General features: G+C 42.5%; 2 long non-coding RNA genes across 3 annotated transcripts; one reads left to right on the top strand and one right to left on the bottom strand.

The window, feature by feature from the left end:
• The first annotated feature begins 16,153 nt into the window (after nt 1-16,153).
• Nucleotides 16,154-18,965, top strand: LOC128461912 (uncharacterized). 2 transcript variants are annotated; one of them, XR_008342307.1, is made up of 6 exons: nt 16,154-16,255; nt 16,664-16,846; nt 17,466-17,552; nt 17,680-17,744; nt 18,313-18,460; nt 18,691-18,965. It is a non-coding gene; the product is annotated as an uncharacterized LOC128461912 (long non-coding RNA). The 2 variants fall into 2 exon arrangements; XR_008342306.1 differs by having other exon boundaries at nt 17,466-18,460.
• A 1,409-nt stretch (nt 18,966-20,374) lies between these two features.
• Nucleotides 20,375-23,170, bottom strand: LOC128461827 (uncharacterized). The gene is made up of 6 exons (XR_008342299.1): nt 23,072-23,170; nt 22,481-22,663; nt 21,775-21,861; nt 21,583-21,647; nt 20,867-21,014; nt 20,375-20,636 (listed from the first exon to the last, which is right to left on the bottom strand). It is a non-coding gene; the product is annotated as an uncharacterized LOC128461827 (long non-coding RNA).
• Nucleotides 23,171-24,149: the final 979 nt, after the last annotated feature.

The raw sequence follows: 24,149 nt of genomic DNA, 5'->3' as shown, positions 1-24,149 counted from the left end.
ATCGTATTGACTTCACCGGGCTGCGTGTCGTGTCACGGCCTTTCCTGATTAAGAGCAGATCTGCTGGAGCGTCCACGAGTCGGAGCGGAGGTGTGGACGCAGGATTCCCCCCCGGAGCGATGCTACAGGAGACGGGGGGGGTTTGTGTCCCCGGAGTTAATCCACACACAACGACAAAAACACACTGCTTGTGACGTGCCACGTGACACGTCTGCTAATTGACTTCTGTTTGCAGGAAGTCGAACGGAGGAGATTAATCAGGCAGCAGCAGCTTCTGAGCGTTTAGCGCGACCTCAACAGTCTTCAGCGAGAGTCGGAGCGCGCTGAAGCTTCACCCACCGTCCTGTGACAAATGAGCCCGACGCCACGCAGCCCAATCCCACTCATTAGTCATGTGAGGTGTGTCACCAGGAATAATTACACTTAGCCCGAAAGCGTGGTCATGCACCAACAAACACACACACACACTGAAAAATCTCTAATGTTCCCTGCACTTTCCCACACTTAGAAATATTCTGGTACATGCGTGGCCGTTAACCGAGACATGAATCATAATTATGACTCCCGGTGAACCCGACACCACGCGCTCGCAGCATGCTGGCTTTGGCTTGCATGCTGTTTGCTTTTGAAATATACAAACACGTGCATTTTGTCACATTGTGTGTCTGCGCCGTGACGTCGTGTGAACACAAGTGCTCACTGACCTCGGGCGTATTTTCTGTTTAGTTTCTAAGATGGCGTTTACCTCTGTTTTGGGGCCGTGTGTGTGTATGAGCGCACAGAAGGCTTTCTCAGCCACTTTTCTCTGTGTGCGTGTACGTGTGTATGTGTGTATGTGTGTATGTGTGTGTGCGTATTTTCAATATTCAGAACCGTGCCTGTAGCCATGCTCCAGTGGAGCGCTCAGTCTCTCTGACGGACCGGTGAGAAGTGAGGAGGGTCAGTCCCGCCAGGAGCCCATTTAGTCCCTATCTCTATCAAACACACACACACACACACACACACACACACACACACACACACACACACACACACACACACACACACACACACACACACACACACACACACACACACTCACACACACACACTCTCACAGTCCCGCTGCAAGTCACTCTGACAGGGAGACTCATGGCTCCCGCTGTCTCACACACTCACACACACACACACACACACACTGCTGTGCACCCATTAGGGAGATGTAGTGAGGAGACAGGACTGATGATGCTTGTCACAGTCGGCCTCCTGCTCCTATAGTCTCACACACTACTTCTTGTTTTCTTCCCCTTCTCGTTGATCTGCTCCTTCACTGCACGTTTCTCACTGCCTCTGCGTACCTGCTTAAAAATGTAAATATGTAGATTTCTATCATGTAGGGGACTTAAGAGTCTGAGTGTTACAATGACCGCGGACCGAGAAGATGAAATGTATATTAGGAAGCTGTTGCTCATTTGATAACCTACAGATTTCTGTTATTATTTGCTGTGTGGACTGTGCCTGTTCTCCGGCTGCCTCCCACAGTCCACAGACATTCACCTAATGTTAATTGCAGACTCTGAACGGACTGTTAGTGAGAGTAGTTTTCTGTCTCTGTGTGTGGACCCTGTGGTACACTGGTGACCTCTCCAGGGTGGACCCTGCATTCACTCCCCTGGCAACTGTCAAAGGAAGAGGCATCGAGGCGATGGGTGGTTGGATGGATTATTCTTTGAAGATTATATGCAGCAATTTTTCCATTGTCTGAATATCTGTTATTCAGACAAAAAAAATGTCTTTGACCTACAAATGTGCTTCCTCCACGTCTGTCCCCTCCAACCAGATGCACGTAACAGCAGATCTAATGCGAAAAACAACCGAGACCACTTCAACGCCGAACTTGACAGTAATACTTTGGTGTTTAATTCTCGGGCCGACCTCCGCTGCCGCTGTGTCTGTTATGAATGCATTAGCAGGATTGTGCTGTGCTGTAGATTAGAAGCTCCCCCGCGCTTTGTGAGGTGTGTGGTAATGCCAGACTTAGTGGGTTCTGCTGCGAATCACATCCTCCCATCGGCGTCTTAATCCCTGATGCGCTGCCTAATGACACAGAGACTGAGGAGCTCGGTGGGAGAGCGGGGGGGGGGGGGGGGGGGGGGGGGAAGTGACGGGAAAGTTCTTAGATCTGAGGTTCTCAGAGTCTGTGGATAGTAAAGTGTAACTTCGTCTCATTGGCTGCGAGTGGAGACGTCACTGATCTGTCTCTACGCTGCGATGTGAAGGGAATGTGCATGTTTGAGCTTTTTTCATTTGTGTGTGTGTGTGTTTACAACTGCCGCATCCATAATCAGTGTCACGAGCGGATCGAGCAGGTGCTCAACAGGTGTGCTCTCTGATACCAGTCCCTCTCCATTTGCCTGTCTGTCCCTCCATGTTTGCACATGCTCATTGTGTTCTGCACAGAAGAACACCTGGGCTTTACCGCACCTGGGCTGGTTGCCCAGTCCTCTAACAGTGCACACACACACACACACACACACACTGGAACACAGCCAGTTCCTGTTACCGGCTAAAGCAGGAAGCAGCAGCTGACATCCTATCCTTCAGTTCCCAGGAGACTCAACACCTTGAGTAAACCATCCAACTCTGAACCACTCGAGACCGACACATCTGGGAATCAGGCCTTTAGTACACAGCAGTTAAATGGAGAGGGAAAGCACTGAGGAGTGTGTTAGCACATTAAACTAACAACTACTGGGGAGCTTCTGACGGATTCTCTGAGGCTGATTGTTTTGGGCGATCATTTGTGTTTTTTTGACTTTCAGGAGCGGTGCATCATCAGGTGGTGCATCATCGAAAACAACAGCGTGCAACCCACGGCTTTCTGAGCCTGTTTTCAGTGAATGAGCCTCAGTGGCAGAAGCTAAACTTGCCCATGGCTTTGTTTTGATCAACAGACTTTTCAAAAGCAGCAGGCATGACTATATTTTATACAAAAATTAAAAGGAACGAGGACCTTTATTGTAATAACTTTAAAACTGTCTTCAAATGGTTTCTGAAAATAAAACAAGTGCATGCCAGTTTTAAGTGAGTGTTCAGGATTATTCAGTACCTGCATGCTTTTCATGGTAGAAAGGCTGGCCCAGTGGGAGGCCTCCAAGAAATTGAGTTTTCGTGTTTCTCGCTGTGCTGGTGTTTTTTTGGCCGTGCACTGGTGTGCGTGGGCCAACCTGAGGGAGCGCCACCAACCGGTTTCCCTGTGGTGCTTCTGGTTTGTTGTGGTTTTTCCGGGAATACGTAAGAAGATCTCAGCTCCCCCCCCCCCGCTCCCTCTGTGAATCGCTGTTCCAGAGAGCAGGCGAGCACTGTTGCATGCTGATGCATTCAAGTAGGATAGCGGCTCGCTTGATTGTTTCTCCATCATCGGGCTTTCCCATTAGCACCCAGTTTAGAGAAGGTTCAGTGATTTAACCATTTCACTGGTGCAATTGGTGCGTTCCTGGTGTTGTCACTTAAAACTCTTACATGTCATTGTTTGTAGAACATTTGTTGTATGTCATTTGACTATTTAAACACGGTGGGTGCAGTTTCTGAAGTAGTAATGTCAGATTTTTTCCAACACTGAAAACAGCCTGACAGCGGCAAAACTAATTCCTTGATCTAACCGATTTGTCTGGATTCCACTCCAAGATGTAATGGGTTAGTCCTTGAGTCGTGCCCCCCCCCCCCCCCCTCCACTAAAGCCCACAAACACATTTGAAAACATTACCTCCTTAGCAGAGGTAAAGTGTGTGAGCTCTTGACAAATACAGTATCGACGATGAGGAGTAAAGTTTATTTGAGATTCACCAAACAAGTGAAGACAGCCTGCAGGGTCTCACATTTTGAATTGCATCCTTTTGACCTCAGATGGAACTATGCGTCGGCCACTGGGGGCAGCACAACAAGCTATTAAGATAAAAGTGACTTGTTATCACATCTTATAGTTGATTTGTCTAATCTGTTAGCAACCAGACAATTGTTTACACATCTAGCCGACGCAAAACTGTAACTCTAAATATTAATTTGAAGGGAAGCTTTGGCCACATCCTCGTTCATCCCCTCACACTCCTATGAGGCTTTTCATTTGGTTAATTTGACATTTTTTGCCGCTTGGTGCAACTGGAAGCTGGAATTTACGTTAAAATTCATTTCAATCTCAGTTCAAGCTTTCTTTTTCTTCTCTACTTCTCCCCCCCCCAACAGCAGGTGCTGAACAATTAGCCATCCTCCCATCTTCACGCTTTACGGGCGCCTGGTTGACCCGGGCAGGAAACCAAACCCCACAGGAGCAACACATTAGTTACATTAGAAGCATAACCTGCATCATTAGCAGTGACATTTCAACGGGGGCTGAAAGCGGCAGTCATTGTGTTTTGGCAACAGCAACAATGGCGGATGATACATGGGCTGAGACGACGGTGGCGATCAATCCTTCCGTTTCACCCCTCCGTCTCGTTCACTTGTTCCCTCTTAGCGGGTGAAACAAACCTGAACAGGTATCACATGACGGGGGGGGGGGGGGGGGGGGGGGGGTAACGAGCCGGAACGCGGGCTCAGGATTTCAGTGCACAGTCAGCTGTACGTTGGCGTCTCTCAGCGAGTACTGGTCCATTTCTGTTAATGACTCTATCCAAGCCTCCCTTCTCATTACTGTCCTCTCTAATCCGTACCTGAGTGAAGACTCTCGGTGGCATTGATCTCCCTGGGTCCCCGGAGGGTGTTTACATCTTGAGACGCGGCTCTGGAAGGACAGAGCAGCTCCTTGGACCCTTTTCAAAGTGGTTGAGTGGGTCATCAATGTCTTTGATTTAAAGGAGCCCGAGCCGCAGGACTCGTACCCCCGGGGCCAAGGAGGGCAGGCACACACTTTCTTTTCTCCCGCCTCGTCTTCTCTGTCTGCGTCCCACAAGTGCACACACTGCCCTCTCTATTTGCGCACCACTGTCCACTCGCTGTCTTCCTTGTCCCCTCAAGCCGCAGGTCAGCGGAGGTCAGGGCACATATCATTCAGGCAGAGGGACATTAGGGGAAGAAAGAGAGTCATTCAGAGAGAACTTTTCTCTTGCTGCTCGTTTTTCTCTCTCATCCCAGCACCTCTGTCACTCTGGATGATTAGTGCCAGAAAGCCTCTGACACACAGGAGTGAGCAACCGACCAAGTGCTAACATGTCTTCATGGTCGGATTTAGAGCGCCTGCACAGACTTTGAGTTTTGTGCCACTTGCAGCTTGTGAATACTGTAGATTCATTTGTAAAGAAAGATTCCATTAGATTTTGGTGTTTAACATTCTCACCGTTCTCATTGATCTTGATAGAAAAAAAAAAACTTACATTTTAGGAGAGCTGGCATTTATGAGTCTGTGCACTTTGGTGCAGCTTGGTTTAATTTAAGGGGACTGTTGCACTTTGACTGTCATTTTTACTTTGAAGTAGATTGTGGCTGCAGGGGCTGCAGTGGAGTCCTTTGGTTGATAAGTCCATCATTTTGTGTTCAATGGATCACCACAAAATCTGCTGACTTTAATATTCCCCTCGGAAAGTATTGATCCCTCAGCGCCACATTTAGCCAGAACATGTACTATTACCTATGATCAAATATCATAAATTCAGAATTCTTACTTGTGGGATAAGTAGGCCCTAGTAGAGTTAAACTGTACAAAGCTTATCAATGTGTGCCTTGAAGTTGTTGTGTATAAAGAGCTTGAAGTTATCACAGAATCAGCTGACAGGCGGCTGTCTACACAAACACAGTGGCACAGTGAGTGACATGGCAGTTTACACAGGTGTTCACTCTGCAAAGGGGAAAGAAAAGTTCCTGTGATATTTGCATTTGACTTCTAAATATCCTCCTCTAACACACACACACACACACACACTCACACGCACACACACCCATTGTGAGTGAGGAAGGGAGACAGCAAGCTGTCAGGCCTTAGGGCTAAAGTGGCATTTACACAGACAAGCCTAATACCAATACCTTTGTGAAGGACAACTCTTATAACACAGTGGGTACGTGCCATTGAATTTAATACACATCAGAGGACACTGCTAGAGTGTGTGAGTGTGTGTGTTTGTGTGTGTGCACATGTGTGTGTCAGTAACACACCTTCTTTTAATGATTGGATTACAAAATACACACCTGTGGCCTTCTCATTAGCAACAGTCTCTCTCTCTCTCTCTCTCTCTCTCTCTCTCTCTCTCTGTCGAGTTGTGTTTGTCTCCACATTGTCCATCTTTGCATCAGGACTGTTCAGTCACACGCTAACTGCATCACTTGCTGGTTTGCCCCTTCGTCTATTTAATTTTAATATTATACTATTATATATTTTGTTTATGATAAAAGACGCCTCGTAGTACAAGTCAGATTAGATTAGATTAGAAAACTTTATTTATCCCAAAATGGGCAATTTCGTTCACAGTTTCCAGTCTCACATAATAGATTACTTAATAAATACAATAAATAGCAATAGGAGGTAGACAAAAACATATATCAAAGGCAGTCCAACACACACATTTAACTCACAATTCATTTCAGCCCATCAGTAACAACCACCCTGCCCCCGGAAACACCCAGCAACACTGGTGTGCTCTCCACCTACTCCTTACTTTTGTCATCATTTAGTAACCTGATGGTTGCAGGGATAAAAGAGTGGGAGTACCTCATTGTTCTTGTCCTGATTGAACAGTAGCGCCGCCCTGAAGGCATTCATTAGTCATGAATATAAGTCGGGTGCTACAGAGTGAAGGAGTCTCATCCCGTGTCGAGACGAGAGATGACCGACCAGGTGGAGGACTCGGAGTCACAGCGGAAAGTAAAAGCACCTATTTGTCAACATGTCAGAATGAATCTGAACGCCGAAAGAGAACTTGATGATATTAATGAGGAAATCTGCAAAGTGTGTCTGATGAATGAGGACAGCATCTGGAGGCACGGTCATATCTGAGAGCATGTGCTGGTCTGTCTGCAGAGGACAGTGAAAACACACGCCCACTGACATGGTGGGATTTTAACCAGTGATGCTAATGGTGAGACTATGACAGACAGATACATGTCTTTATGTGAAAGAGAGAGAAAGAGACAGAGAGAGACAGAGAGGGAGAATTTATTTTCTTATAAAATGTCCTGTGTATTCGGTAACACCATCATAAGCAGCCCTACTTTAACATGACCTTCACACACCGGGGGAACGATAATACTTAATACTCACCTGCAAATATTTCTTATTAAAAATGTACATTAGCGACAGTTGCAAGAGTTTTAAAAAAAACTACTTATTATTCATTTTCATTGCGTAATATTCTTCCTCCTTGTTTTCCAAGTATTTCATTACAAAAACAACTGTTGAAATAAATATATATTGAGAAGCAAATGAATCACATGGACAAAAAAATCCACCACAAGTGTGTACAGACCTCGAATGTTTCTGAATCCCAACACGACATTCTGCATCAAACACTGTGCTTGAATAAATATTAAATCTTTCCAGATCTGATAATAAATGTTTATTTTCTGACCGACAAGAGAGGAAAGATACAGTTCACTGCAAATCACATTTGCCCCGGGTTTTAAGACTGAAGACAGATTTTTTTGCGGTTTTTCCAGGAACAGTTTCCCCTGTGCTGTGGAAATCATCTGGTGTAAGACACGAAACTTCCCTCAACAAAGTATTGCAGATACTTTATCTCTTTTCGCTGTCGTAAAACCCTAGAAAATACTGAAAACCAGTTCCAGATGACAAAGCAAACAGGAATGACCAAGACAAACATGGCGTTATTGCCTCCTTCAATGAAAATGTTGCTGCTTTGCCGTTTTTTTCCTGCTGTATTTTATTTTGTGAAGTGATTGTTGAAAAATGGCCTGAAAGGGCTATTTCAGCGAAAAATTTAAATAGAAGATGTCGTGTTATAATTTAATTGTATTGAATTCGGCTGCACCACTGTTTACCGTCGGCACAGTGGTGAGTAGATAATGAGTGAATTTTCAATATTCTGTGAATTATCCCTTCAATGTATCATGTCTCTAATTTTACCTGATTAAAGCCTATATTTAGAATATAGGTTGACATTTACAATCCAAATACCTCCAGTTTATTTGTTGTTTTCTTTGCAAAGGTGCATATTTCTGGTTTGAGCTTGTTTATTTTAAATCCTTGGGAGATATTTGCAAACGTCCAGCACATCAAAACGAACAACAGGCTGTAATTCAATAAATTGGAGCTAATATTCAAACACACTGTTTATTATTTATCCCGACTAGTTTTCATCGCAGCTGAGCAGCCTGAAGCCAGAAGCAGAGCATTCAAAATGTTTTTCTTCAACCCGGCTCACAGCTTGGCTTCATTGTCACCTCTCCACTTGCCTCCCAGAAAATAAACAAAGCTGCTCACAGTCTGATAAATCACCATGTTCGGTCTAACGCCGCTCAGTGTTTTCTTAAGATTCAACATGAAGTTAAATATAAGCTGTAGAGCCAGAACGGCAACAATGACAGAATTGGCCTTCCTCACACGATGTCCTCATCATTCCATCACCTTGACTGGAGAGAAACAAGGAGTCTAAAGGTCTCTGCAAATCATTTACAGATGCCGACTAGTTGTATAAATACATGTTGCCTCTGTGTGTGCGCGTGTGTGTGTGTGTGTGTGTATGTGTGTGTGTGTGTGTCTGTGTATGTATGTGTGTGTGTGTGTGTGTGTGTCTGTGTATGTATGTGTGTGTCTGTGTGTGTCTGTGTGTGTAAACTTCTGTTACCTATGATTTATTGCAGGAGCTTGTGTTTTCTTTTGTCTGTCGGTCTGTTGCTGCTTTAGCTCCTTCTCTAACCTTACACACACACACACACACACACACACACACACACACACACATAAATGTAATGTATATATTTCCCAGCGTACTATTCCACCTTCCCACTTTAGCTCTCAGGCCGAACACTAACTACCTAGGAGGACACACCCACACGCAGCCCTGACACTGCCCCCCCCCCCACCACCCTCCATCACTGATCAGAGTGAAAAGGGGGTGAGCCAGACGGATCCCAGGCCTCATCTCAGGCCGGTACCAGGGTGAATCAGGGCACATCCCCTGCATATTTGCCCCCTGACTCACCCGTAAACTGGGGTGAACTCATCCAGGTCCCCCTCCTCTGTCTCCCACGCACCCTGTCCCTCCCTGCTGCCTCATCTGTCTCCCTTTCAAATGTCTCCTTTCTTTTTTGCCACTTTTGCTTTTTGGGGGTTTATTTTGGTTATAAAAGCTTTTGTTGTCTGTCTGCTATTTGTCCCTCTCTCTTTTTATTTCACTGTCTTTGCTTCTAGCCATTTTTCTGTCTTCACAACAGACTATAACCTCTTAATGTTCTAGTAAGCTTTCATGTCTGTTATTTTCCATGTTTATTTTGCTCCTTTCATGTCTTTTTACCATTAATGATAATGAGATGCCAAACCGAAAGCAAATATTATCAGAACAAATGGAGGAATATTTTAATTAGCATTTGCAACTAATTTAACACATTTTTCATCTTGCCATCTTTGTGCTGTCACCTTGCCTGCTCGAAATTAACTGCACACATTTTGTGCTAATTTGATCTGAGACTGTTTTTTCTATTTTTATATTATTGTTGATTTTTAAATGACAAATGTTTTTGCTTTGACTGATGGAATTAAGAAAATCGAAAAACATTGAGGATTGAGCCTTTTTTTTCTTGGTGAGAGATCAGGTTTTTTTTGTTTCTTGCATCATGCATCACGACCTGCGGTTGAATCATTGACAGTTTTAAAAACAAATAAATCAACATGTTTTTTCATGTACAATCCGATTTTCAGATGAAAAAAAATTCTATAGTAACTAAATCTGTGCACCACCCAGGGAGATATGGGGTTCCTCTGGTGTTCCATTGGTTTCTTTGCAGAGCTATGATCCAATTCCTCCCTCGACCACGGCTATTGTGCCGATAGAGCATCGACTAAATAGAGCAATAACCATAGGCTCTTTGTTAAAAAAGCAAAATGCAAACTAGAGATAGTAAAATGGAAAAGAAGAATATAGGCAATTTCTACCCTATTGCTGTCTGGTATAATTTTCAATTGGAGCCATGTGCTGGAAATTTTCTGTGCCGCAATTGATGGCCTATTCATCTCAAAGGCTGAATTGCATTTTTGAAAAGGAATGGATCATGGCGTATTCACACATGTTGCAGAGATACAAAGAGCACTTACAAGGACCCCTGGAACTGCTGCTGAAGGAAAAGGCAGAACGATTACACCCACTGTTCCATTATTTCACTGTGACCCTCACTTGGGAGCCTGACACACAGATTACTTCTTACAAATCAGCTTAATCTGCAGCCAAAGAAACATAGAATCTGCTGGAGAGCAGACGCCATAAACACTTGTATACAAATGCACATGTAATCACCCAGAGGAATTTGTAGATCAATGTTTATCCTCATTAAAAAAGAAAAAAAAAAGATTCAGAAGCAAATATATTTTTAAATGAAGTAGAATCCACATTGAAGTTGAGAGGCTTAAAAAACATGAAAGATTTTCTATGTTTATTCTCATATTTGTACAATACAAACAGGTAAAACACTTTGACAGGTATGCTCCATTAACCAAAAAGGACGGTTATATAAGTAATAAGAATAATAAGAAACAATAAAGGTGGAAATAGTAACAATTTTATAAATACAGTCATAATTTATAAAAATGTATATGGTATTACAAATTGCATTGTCCCTGTAATTTTAAACTAAATTATAAATAATAAAACACAATAATGGAATAAGAAAAAAATAAGAACATTTTGCGTAGATACTGAATACTTACTATTGCAAAGATTTATGGTTGTGACAATAATATATATATGAAGCTTTATCATTTGTTTTTACATTTGTTTATTTCCACTATGTTAATCTCTTGCAGCTATAATATATCATTGTCTTAAAGCAGAGAAGTGGACAACACATACTGTACCATTTTAAGAGAACTGATGTATTCAACTGAACCAGCTTCACAAAATCGGTGCCTTCAAAGCTGTCACCGTAATTTGCGTGGCGGTTTGGCTGAGGCAAAGACAACGCGTCCAATCAGGCGACAGATACGCCATCGTTATGCATCACGTGAACCGCTGCTGTCCCCTCACGTCTTGGAGGGAGTCAGCCAAATGGACCAGAGTGCTTGTTAAACATATGTTTCAGGCAGAGAGGGAGGCGAGTTCAAGCAAAAGCTGTTAGTGTGCGGAGGAGTCTCAGGTCCTCTATGGATATGCATGCTGGGCTCTCTGAGAGGGCGGGTATGGCATTGTGCATTCGGTGTGTGTGTGTGTGTTGTTTTTTTAAAGAGTAAAAATGCATGTGCGTGTCCTCCATATGTGCTGATGTGTATTAACTGCACACAAGCCCTTCGCACTGTGTGGCCACCTGTAAACACACTTCCCTTCACATGCACCCTTGCATAAGAGCGAGTGAGGCCGTTTAAACACGTGTGTGAGCGTGTGCGCGCGTATATGTGCGTGCATGTGGGTGTGTGTGGCTTTGCACGCTGCCAAATATAATTACGACTTCCCAGGGCCACTTCCCACTGTCTGGGCTGGCTCTCCCAGCAGGGGTAGATTGGGAGAAAATAAGGGCTTATTCACTGGACTATAAAAAGAGCTGTAAACAATCCCACATTTTAGCTACTGGGAGGAAACAGAGAGCTGGCAGCGTGGAGGAGAGCTGCACTGGCTTACTAACTGGCCGGTTGGATTCGAGGTCGACTTCTTGACTGACTATCTGGTTAGTCGGGTTGTTACTGTTAGGCTGTCCACTGCTCTCAGCATGCACCTGGCCGTCTCTGCCAGGCACTGAGGCTATTTACGGAGAGGGAGGAGGTGGAAATCAGTTTATAAAGGAGAGAAACATAATTTGCATCCAGTGTTATATAACCTCCAACATGGCAGCTCTTTGTCAGGGATGTAATACATATAATTCTAAAGCTTTTTGGTCCAGCTATTGTATTGAGTAACTGACTTAAAATAGTTGTGTTTGCAATGTGACAAGGCAGTTACATTAGTTTATAACATATATAGATAGTGAATTGTTTAGGTCTAAGGTCTGAGACAAACATCCCTTCACACTCATATTCACACCTACTGGCAGTTTACAGTAACAGATTGACCTAACCTGCCCGTCTTTGGACCATGAAGATACTGGAACTGTGAGCAATTCGCCTCATAGCCAGAATGTCCCCGGTGCTATTTCCAGTTTATGGACTTTGCATATTATTCTCGTGGTTTTAGGGGATTTCTCAGGGTACTCTTAAATTGTCTGTAGGTGTGTAGTTGTTTGTCTCTATATAAGGGCCCTGCAAGACACCAGTGACCTGTCCACAGTGTACGTCACTCGTCTAATGTCAGCTGGATGGATGAATGGTTGGATGGATGGATAATTGGAAGGAAGGAAGGACGAGAGAGATATGATACCATGTAGGCATTGGCAACCAGGTTAGAATAATGGCCCTTAAAGTGTTTGTCATACACACGAGACACAGACCAACAAAGTGCTCAGCTCGGTTGGTGAGACAGACAGACGAGAGACACGTGCACATTACATTCCTGTTATGAGCTGCAATCAAACTTAGAAAGGAGAGAACATACATTTATCTGATTGCTTTCAGTGACCAGAAGGATCATTTGGTTTCATCCACAGCTTGAGTTGCAGTCAATTAATAAGATATAGTCGCATCAATATGCATGCACAGTATGAAGGGGGCATTTATATAATGGCCTTGCACCACATCCGGCACGTAATAATTACACAATAGGCATTTGCCTGGTAATGGCCGATAATGTCCCTCTATCAAGATTCCTCTCAGACTCTGTGGCGTATCGATTCGGCTCTAATGAGACTCTGGGCAGCAAGAAGTTTCACAAAGGTCACAGGCTGCCCCACAATGCATCAGTAATGATTTAGGAAATAGTGGCTAGATATCTATTGGTTGGTAGGTAGAAGGATTAGTGGGTTGGTTAGTCTGTAGGTATAGGTAAGTCAGTCGGTTGCTCTATTGGTAGGTACCTAGATAGGTTGGTAGTTTAGTGATTTCTTCTTTTCTTTTTCAAAAGCATTGTTCAATCCGTCGGTAAGTCAGCCAGTCAACCGGTTGGTTGGTCGGTCGATCGGTAGGTTTGTACGTCGATCCATCGATTGGTCAGTTGCTTGGTAGGTCAGTCAGTCAATCGGTAGGTCAGGCAGTAGATAGGTGCACCGATCGATTAGTCAATCAGTTGATTGGTCGGTCAGTCAGAAGGTAGGTAGGTATAAGTCTTTGGTCGATTAGTATGTACCTAGGTAGCTTGGTTGATTGAGTGATGTTTATCAAACCATTTAAATAAAATCCCAGTCAAGTCACTCCTACTGGTGTCTTGGTTGTATCCCCGCATATCCGCAGGCTCGATTGGAAACACACACCAGACGCCCGCTGACGACTCGCTCATTAAAACAACCTGTGTGTTTTTGCCAAGTCCTTCCAGCATTTGGAGACATCATTTTGCAACACACACTTCTTTCTGGGAGCACAGGGGGGGTTGGGGGGTTGGGGGGGGGGGGGGGGGGGATATAATTTACTGTTGCACAACTCTGAGGAGCCACTTACGCGTGAAAGGCAGATGTGTTTGTGCTGTGAACAAGAGAAGGGAGAGGGAGAGCGGTGCAAAGCCATGCCAAGAGATCCCCTCTGGGTGCCAAGGGGTCTGCAGTGCTTGACGTCACAAAGCAACAATGGACTGGCACAGGGCTTTACATGGAAGTATGACAATTTATTTTTACGCAATTCCCTCCCAGTATTTGCAAGTGGCACATGCTTGTATTCAGTTTGCCACAATGAAGAATATATCAAGCATCTTTCCAAAGGTCTTTTCAAACATGTCTACCCAAAGCATTTATTCACTCTTTACAGTACCATTGATGTCCTACATCCTCTCACAGTAGCAGGATGCAGATACAGTTTTAAGAATTGGGATACTGCGTCTATTGGCTGTAGTTTAATAAGGTTTCATTCTTAAAAAGCACGTGTCCTCCTTCTGCCTGTGTATGAATAGCGTAGACCCAGTTATTGCTCTCCATAGTTCACCATGTAGTTAATCACATCTCGCCTCAAGCTGCTCCCTTCTCTCCTGGCCTATATTGTTGCGTCGTTTCCCACAGTCATCTTTCCCTTTCAGACCAAATGTGATGCATGTTGCTTCATCAGCACTAAGGAGGCACGGTGGCCACACCGGCTCGGTCCATCACCGCAGAATTTGTCTGACCTCTTCATTTTCCCTGTGACAGGTACTAGACACAAAACGCACTTAATTAGTGGCAGTGTAAAATATTGCATCTTTTTTTCCAAGCTATAACAATTTACTTGTCAGCGGAAAAGAATAAATAGTTCCTGCTGCACAGTAAGTGGATTCTGTTGAGTGTTGTTGGGGGACCGGGGATTTGCTGGCGAGGAAGATGCAGAGCTGTTTACTAAATGTGTGCATCACCTGAGAGTGACCCACAAACAGTAGAAGACATGGTTACTGCCGGAATTGTGCTACACAATATCACAATCCTGGGAAAAGTGGGGTCCTAATAATCATTGTAGATAAAGACTGGAGATATGGAGCAATTATTACTTACTCTGCTTTATTTCATTAAAGTAGAAGTGTTGCGTTTATCTCTGCATTTGTATGTAAATTTATGAAAAGCATGTATAACTTAGTATTATCTCTGAGTATAATTTATCTGTTTTTCATATACTCTATAATTCAAAGGGTGCACTAAGATTCAAGTGTCAATAGTTAGCAGATGTCCCCCTAACTGGTCACATGAGATTGTTGTTCGGGTGATCCTGTTTTAATTGATCTAGAAAATAAACCAGAACAGTTACAACATTAATTATTTTTGCAGCAGAAAGACAAAAGTGGAAGACAAAATGTGTGATGGTGCCAGAGTGTGGTGAGTGAGAAGAAATCTAAAAAGTATACACAGTATATAGTATATACATACGTTCAAATAACTCAAATACTAACATTTATTTTCCTGTTAAATCTCTCTGCTGTCACTGCAGTGTTCGGTAACTTCAGTTTACCGAACATTATACAATCAATACCAAAGGATCTGGAAATGTCTGTTAGTCACCACTGAATTCTCCTCAATATCTGTCCTCTCACATTATGTGTTTCTAAATGTTTCTTTGCTTCACTTTAGCTTTGTGTTTTATTCAGCAGTCGACACTGACTCACTCCCCATCTCAGACTGACACCTGTGCTTCCTGTCTGAAAGGGTCCTTGATCCGTCCTTCTCACCACGAGCAGCCGAACACAACCTCAGAGGTTTGTTCAGCATGCAGGAGTTTCTAATGACAAGGAAACTATCAACCAGTCTGTAAAATGAACACAGTCATCCAGGCCAAATGGTAATAATGTTTTATGTTGCTTATTCCTGCTTTCTGTGTTTCTTACATTCTACCATCAGTCTCCCCTGCTCGAGTAGGTTCTGGATTAAAAATACCAACCCAGTCTCATCAGAAAATGTTCAATGGCAACGTTGGTCCACTTGGACCGACGTTACCATCTCACAATCTGGCCTCTCAGATTGTGAGATGGTAACATTTAGTCCTCCCATTGTTTTGCATTGGCGTGTTCTCACGTCACGTGACTCTCAAGCTCCCGTCTGCGGAGAGGAAAAAATGGCGGAGATTCCTTGTTTTTTCAGATAAAAATATAATTTTGTAACTTAGTTTGGGCATAAAAATACATTCTGACACCATTTCTAGCGAGAAATGTGGTCTTTGCTTCCACAGTCTTCAGCCAGTTCGTGCTTATGATAAATATTTTAATAGTTATCACGCATGTTTTTATCGTTGCTATGATGGTTGCCATGGCACCACGGGCGCAGCTTGGTGTTTAAATCACAGTCCCTGCGTGGTGTCCTTCAGTGATCGTGAATGTTATTCATGTTATATAATAGTAATATTTGAGGCTAGATTACATCTCTAATGAGAAGGATCATGCGAGTTTGTTTATACCGAGGCCGGCCCGAGTGCGCGACCGGCCCGAGTCCGCGAGCCGAGCGGCCCGAGCGGCGCGAGCCGAGCGGCCCGAGTGCGCGAGCGGACATGACGTGTGGCTGTCGTAAAAACCCTATTTGTAAACAACCAGCCCTTTAACTCGGGGCTGCGTCATAAACACGGCGCGCTTGGAAGACCACGATGTCATCTTCCTTCTGTCAGGTAAGTAGTTTATTGTTTTTAAAGATCGTTACGATCTAGGTTTACAGTCCGAGTGCGGAGAGAGTCCGTCAATCCACACTATGGACGCTGTTCATCAGCTAATGCGCCATTGTTAGCCACATGCTTCAGCCCACGGTAGCCTGTGCTACCTGGGAGGTGAATACATGGTTGTTGAAAGCAGTTCAAGACGCTTAGCTCATCATTGAGGGACGCTACAATATAAATATAAACATGAATTTGATTTATGAATGCTTTAGATTAATAAGGAGTGTATTTGTCTACCATTACTCCACAATATCAGGTCAATTTGGTTTAATGTATAGTATGCACTATGACAATAATGTTTCCATGTTATGGAGTTGCGATTCATTTTATAAAACAATTGCTATGTTCTGTTTTTTAATCAAGGAGGATCCAAGTGAAGCTACAGGAGTTTCATTAACGTCAACAACTTGGACCAAACAGTTTGTTTTGCTTGATGAAGAGCAGGAAGGGCAGCCTGGAGAGAAAGAGAAGCCGGGTTGAGCCCACTACCATCATCCACGTACCACGAGGAAGATGAGGGAGAGAAATGATCCTACCATTAAAGAGGTACTTTTAAGTTACATACCAGAAAAAACATTTTATATAATTTGCCAAATATACATTTTTATTAAATCCCCAAAGTACACTTGCTGAAATACAAGTTAATATCACACTGAAAGAATTTTGATCAATCATGCTTCCCTGCTGTGATTGTTTAACTAGGAAAACAACTTTTTCCACAGGAAGGCAAGTAAATTTAAGGAATACATGTGCAAAGTTTTCCTCTGTTATGTATAATGATGACCCCCATCAAACATAATGTTAGCAATATTTACACCTTTTAATTTATACTGTTTATTTCTGTCTACATGTGTGAATTTGCCTTCATTAGTTTCAGAAAAGAGCGATGATGTATCGGTCAGTGGGCGGCAGCACGAGACTCCGCAAACTAGTCTGTAAGCAAAGCAGACGAAGGCATCGAGGTTGCGGCCTGCCATCATTGTTATTTTGCTTAAGGGACTGAATATGTTTCATGTAGAAATATTAGCATTTCCCTTATATCTACCAAAACTGCTTGTTTCACAGACTGCAGTTTTGTTTTGATCCGATGTGGTGTGCAAATACAACCGTATCTGCAATGGGTTGTGGGGCATTAACATTTGTAACTCTAATTTTGTTTTGACAGACTGTGAAAAGAACGTTGAGAACATCACCACTCTACAGGAAGACACAGTCCAGTAATGGGTGTCAGAAGTTCAGTAGTGAACGACAGGTACTGTGGAAAAATATGTGTCATTGTTGTACAATGTCCTTTGACTCTGTTTAAACAAGGTCAACACAAAAAGGTTTGATTGTAAACTGATATCGGTATGAATTCATGTTATTCTCCTCGTCAAAAGAAACAAACAATCCAAATTACCTGCAGAAAGCCCTTGATGGACGCTTCAGCTGCATCGTCAGACTGGTGAGACAGCAAGATGCCAACTTTAATGCCAATTTATTTGTGTAACATTCTATGACCAAATGTATAGATAACTTTTTGTAGATTGTAAAAATAGATAACCCATTTATTACAAAAAAACTACACTAGAATTATCGCACTGCGTTGTATGACTCCGCTAACCAGAGCAGTGTCCGTCTACATATTTCTACATATTTTCTCTCATATAAATGACACTGTATCTCTTGACAACTGAAACCATAAGATGAGGTCAGTGTGGCCTTGACCTTTTTACTTTAAGACAAATACAAAGTTAGACAATCCGAAAACATGCAGTTATGCCTCCGGCGACTCGCTATTGCAGAGGCATTAAAACCGTAGTGTAGTAGATTGGATTTTATTGGTGTTACATTGGACATCTTGTATGGGTACACCAAAAAATATATTTGGTTTCACATTCTAGATGGCAATAAGCAGAGTCATCAACTCAGGAAAAATATTTCTGTAGAAAAGAAAGCCTTGTATGTGTGTATGTATACATACACACAAACGCACAATTGAGACGTTTTTGTCTTTTATCATATATTCTCAGGCAGTACTGATGCATTTACTGAGAGGGGACGTGAGGGCCTACTCTGCGTGCTCAGAGTTCAAGCCCAGCAGGCTGCAGCGGGCCTGACATATTCTGGAACAGCAGCACAGTCTTTGGATGACTCCTCTGAAGATGAAAACATGGCGAGGTACTTCTCCACTGATGAAGAACTGTGAGGGCTGTGATTAGCTACACTCTCTTGCTACAATGCTACTCATGCTACTCCCTGGCAGCCTTAGGAAGGCATTAGCTTGCTGTGTGGTAGCTGTTAGCTTCAGCATTTTTAGTTTTTAGTGGCCTGTCTGACGTTTATGTTAAAAAAAAATCAGAGGGAACCATCTTCATAATTTAACACTATGGTTTGTTTGTGTCCTTCAGTTCTTCTCAAGAGAAGCAGTACAGGTGTGCCTCAGCTCCACGGTCCCTCCTGCAGCCTCCGCTCCTGATGCTAACCTCATGTCTCCATCACACCAAGCAGCAGACCTGGATTGACAGACCTTTCTCCAGAGCTGCCCCCTCCCTCTGAAACCCCCCTCTCCAAAACACTATTTGTGTAGTTTTTAAAGTATTTTTTGCATGAGAATTGTTGATCATAACATTTCCAGCAGATGCCTTAATATAATGTTTGTGCACAATAAATGACATTGATCATAACATAATGGTATTTCCTTGCACTTCTACACCATGATATTGTCAGATAAGATGCTGATTACATTAAAGCAGTGAATGCTCTGCTTTAAGCAACATAAACACACAATGATTCAATGGATCTGAAGTAGAATGGGCACATTACATTCTGTAGAGAATGCCTCAGTTATGGAAGTCAGAAAATAACTTTCTTTATCTGAGGTTCCAGCCATTTATAGTCACAGCAAAGCACACAGGTCTGGTTGTCTAAGTGGCGCCCATATCATTGTTTAAGATGTGTAACATCAAGTTTGTGTTTCAGTGCAAAATTAGTCATTAGTCAAGAGTTCACCATCTTGTTTACACTAAAATTAGGTGACCCAGATGTTTCACAATGCAATCTGATAAGGTCTTATGAGAAACATTCTTAACATTAAAGAAATCAACACAGAGGATAGCAATATCTGTTTGACTTTAATCAGTAGCTGGTAATCGGCAGCCTGACTTATTCAAACACATTAATACTACAATGAATGAGGCAGGGCCTTCTATCAGAAATCAACTATATTGTCACGTTATGTTTCTCTTGAGCACATGGAAATTACCTTCAGCTTCCACTTACTGTCACCTGAACCATACTGTTATTTCTGTATCTACAGTGACTTTTAGGAAAACATATACTAGAGGGCAATGTATAAACATTAATACATCTTATTTATATAGAGCTTTTCAAGAAGTGCAAGTACTAAACTGAGGGAAAGCTAATACAAACAATATATATATATCTTATTTCCATGTGCCAGGACAGCCTCACACTTGGATATAAACCAATTTTAGAATACATTTGCTTATACTGGAGATCTTTTAAATTAATGTCCCAGAAATGATTTCTGATGGAAAACCCCTTCCTTATTCATTGTAGTATTAATGTGTTTGAATAAGTCAGGCCGCTGATTATCAGCTACGGATTAAAGTCAAACAGATATTGCTATCCTCTGTGTTGATTTCTTTAATGTTAAGAATGTTTCTCATAAGACCTTATCAGATTGCATTGTGAAACATCTGGGTCACCTAATTTTAGTGTAAAGAAGAAGGTGAACTCTTGACTAATGACTAATTTTGCACTGAAACACAAACTTGATGTTACACATCTTAAACAATATGATATGGGCGCCACTTAGACAACCAGACCTGTGTGCTTTGCTGTGACTATAAATGACTGGAACCTCAGATAAAGAAAGTTATTTTCTGACTTCCATAACTGAGGCATTCTCTACAGAATGTAATGTGCCACTCCTACTTCAGATCCATTGAATCATTGTGTGTTTATGTTGCTTAAAGCAGAGCATTCACTGCTTTAATGTAATCAGCATCTTATCTGACAATATCATGGTGTAGAAGTGCAAGGAAATACCATTATGTTATGATCAATGTCATTTATTGTGCACAAACATTATATTAAGGCATCTGCTGGAAATGTTATGATCAACAATTCTCATGCAAAAAATACTTTAAAAACTACACAAATAGTGTTTTGGAGAGGGGGGTTTCAGAGGGAGGGGGCAGCTCTGGAGAAAGGTCTGTCAATCCAGGTCTGCTGCTTGGTGTGATGGAGACATGAGGTTAGCATCAGGAGCGGAGGCTGCAGGAGGGACCGTGGAGCTGAGGCACACCTGTACTGCTTCTCTTGAGAAGAACTGAAGGACACAAACAAACCATAGTGTTAAATTATGAAGATGGTTCCCTCTGATTTTTTTTTAACATAAACGTCAGACAGGCCACTAAAAACTAAAAATGCTGAAGCTAACAGCTACCACACAGCAAGCTAATGCCTTCCTAAGGCTGCCAGGGAGTAGCATGAGTAGCCTTGTAGCAAGAGAGTGTAGCTAATCACAGCCCTCACAGTTCTTCATCAGTGGAGAAGTACCTCGCCATGTTTTCATCTTCAGAGGAGTCATCCAAAGACTGTGCTGCTGTTCCAGAATATGTCAGGCCCGCTGCAGCCTGCTGGGCTTGAACTCTGAGCACGCAGAGTAGGCCCTCACGTCCCGTCTCAGTAAATGCATCAGTACTGCCTGAGAATATATGATAAAAGACAAAAACGTCTCAATTGTGCGTTTGTGTGTATGTATACATACACACATACAAGGCTTTCTTTTCTACAGAAATATTTTTCCTGAGTTGATGACTCTGCTTATTGCCATCTAGAATGTGAAACCAAATATATTTTTTGGTGTACCCATACAAGATGTCCAATGTAACACCAATAAAATCCAATCTACTACACTACGGTTTTAATGCCTCTGCAATAGCGAGTCGCCGGAGGCATAACTGCATGTTTTCGGATTGTCTAACTTTGTATTTGTCTTAAAGTAAAAAGGTCAAGGCCACACTGACCTCATCTTATGGTTTCAGTTGTCAAGAGATACAGTGTCATTTATATGAGAGAAAATATGTAGAAATATGTAGACGGACACTGCTCTGGTTAGCGGAGTCATACAACGCAGTGCGATAATTCTAGTGTAGTTTTTTTGTAATAAATGGGTTATCTATTTTTACAATCTACAAAAAGTTATCTATACATTTGGTCACAGAATGTTACACAAATAAATTGGCATTAAAGTTGGCATCTTGCTGTCTCACCAGTCTGACGATGCAGCTGAAGCGTCCATCAAGGGCTTTCTGCAGGTAATTTGGATTGTTTGTTTCTTTTGACGAGGAGAATAACATGAATTCATACCGATATCAGTTTACAATCAAACCTTTTTGTGTTGACCTTGTTTAAACAGAGTCAAAGGACATTGTACAACAATGACACATATTTTTCCACAGTACCTGTCGTTCACTACTGAACTTCTGACACCCATTACTGGACTGTGTCTTCCTGTAGAGTGGTGATGTTCTCAACGTTCTTTTCACAGTCTGTCAAAACAAAATTAGAGTTACAAATGTTAATGCCCCACAACCCATTGCAGATACGGTTGTATTTGCACACCACATCGGATCAAAACAAAACTGCAGTCTGGGAAACAAGCAGTTTTGGTAGATATAAGGGAAATGCTAATATTTCTACATGAAACATATTCAGTCCCTTAAGCAAAATAACAATGATGGCAGGCCGCAACCTCGATGCCTTCGTCTGCTTTGCTTACAGACTAGTTTGCGGAGTCTCGTGCTGCCGCCCACTGACCGATACATCATCGCTCTTTTCTGAAACTAATGAAGGCAAATTCACACATGTAGACAGAAATAAACAGTATAAATTAAAAGGTGTAAATATTGCTAACATTATGTTTGATGGGGGTCATCATTATACATAACAGAGGAAAACTTTGCACATGTATTCCTTAAATTTACTTGCCTTCCTGTGGAAAAAGTTGTTTTCCTAGTTAAACAATCACAGCAGGGAAGCATGATTGATCAAAATTCTTTCAGTGTGATATTAACTTGTATTTCAGCAAGTGTACTTTGGGGATTTAATAAAAATGTATATTTGGCAAATTATATAAAATGTTTTTTCTGGTATGTAACTTAAAAGTACCTCTTTAATGGTAGGATCATTTCTCTCCCTCATCTTCCTCGTGGTACGTGGATGATGGTAGTGGGCTCAACCCGGCTTCTCTTTCTCTCCAGGCTGCCCTTCCTGCTCTTCATCAAGCAAAACAAACTGTTTGGTCCAAGTTGTTGACGTTAATGAAACTCCTGTAGCTTCACTTGGATCCTCCTTGATTAAAAAACAGAACATAGCAATTGTTTTATAAAATGAATCGCAACTCCATAACATGGAAACATTATTGTCATAGTGCATACTATACATTAAACCAAATTGACCTGATATTGTGGAGTAATGGTAGACAAATACACTCCTTATTAATCTAAAGCATTCATAAATCAAATTCATGTTTATATTTATATTGTAGCGTCCCTCAATGATGAGCTAAGCGTCTTGAACTGCTTTCAACAACCATGTATTCACCTCCCAGGTAGCACAGGCTACCGTGGGCTGAAGCATGTGGCTAACAATGGCGTATTAGCTGATGAACAGCGTCCATAGTGTGGATTGACGGACTCTCTCCGCACTCGGACTGTAAACCTAGATCGTAACGATCTTTAAAAACAATAAACTACTTACCTGACAGAAGGAAGATGACATCGTGGTCTTCCAAGCGCGCCGTGTTTATGACGCAGCCCCGAGTTAAAGGGCTGGTTGTTTACAAATAGGGTTTTTACGACAGCCACACGTCATGTCCGCTCGCGCACTCGGGCCGCTCGGCTCGCGCCGCTCGGGCCGCTCGGCTCGCGGACTCGGGCCGGTCGCGCACTCGGGCCGGCCTCGGTATAAACAGACTCGCATGATCCTTCTCATTAGAGATGTAATCTAGCCTAAAATATTACTATTATATAACATGAATAACATTCACGATCACTGAAGGACACCACGCAGGGACTGTGATTTAAACACCACGCTGCGCCCGTGGTGCCATGGCAACCATCATAGCAACGATAAAAACATGCGTGATAACTATTAAAATATTTATCATAAGCACGAACTGGCTGAAGACTGTGGAAGCAAAGACCACATTTCTCGCTAGAAATGGTGTCAGAATGTATTTTTATGCCCAAACTAAGTTACAAAATTATATTTTTATCTGAAAAAACAAGGAATCTCCGCCATTTTTTCCTCTCCGCAGACGGGAGCTTGAGAGTCACGTGACGTGAGAACACGCCAATGCAAAACAATGGGAGGACTAAATGTTACCATCTCACAATCTGAGAGGCCAGATTGTGAGATGGTAACGTCGGTCCAAGTGGACCAACGTTGCCATTGAACATTTTCTGATGAGACTGGGTTGAAAATACAGGATATTCCCGTAGTATGACAACTTTCTCTTTTCAGATATTGCTTGAATGGATTTGTCCCCAGATTTGATGAGACCCTCAAGCTTGTAATTAAGGAGTGTGCCTTCGGTCCACAGACGTTTTTTTTTTCTCACTTTTGCTTTATTTTTTAATAGAGCAATCATTTTCCCTTTTTTGTCACAAAGTGTTTGAAATACCCATAAATTTCAATTAATAAGTTCTGCTCAGTGGCCATGAACTTCCCAGTGTGGTCCTGACAGGTACTCGTTGCCATTAGGGATGACGTGGCTCGATATCGACCTCAACAACTTAGGAATATTATGTTTTCGCATTTATCTTAATTGCTCAAA

Source organism: Pleuronectes platessa, chromosome 18 (assembly GCF_947347685.1).
Source record: "Pleuronectes platessa chromosome 18, fPlePla1.1, whole genome shotgun sequence".
In the NCBI taxonomy this organism is placed as follows: Eukaryota; Metazoa; Chordata; class Actinopteri; order Pleuronectiformes; family Pleuronectidae; genus Pleuronectes; species Pleuronectes platessa.
This window is presented reverse-complemented; position numbering and strand designations above follow the sequence as displayed.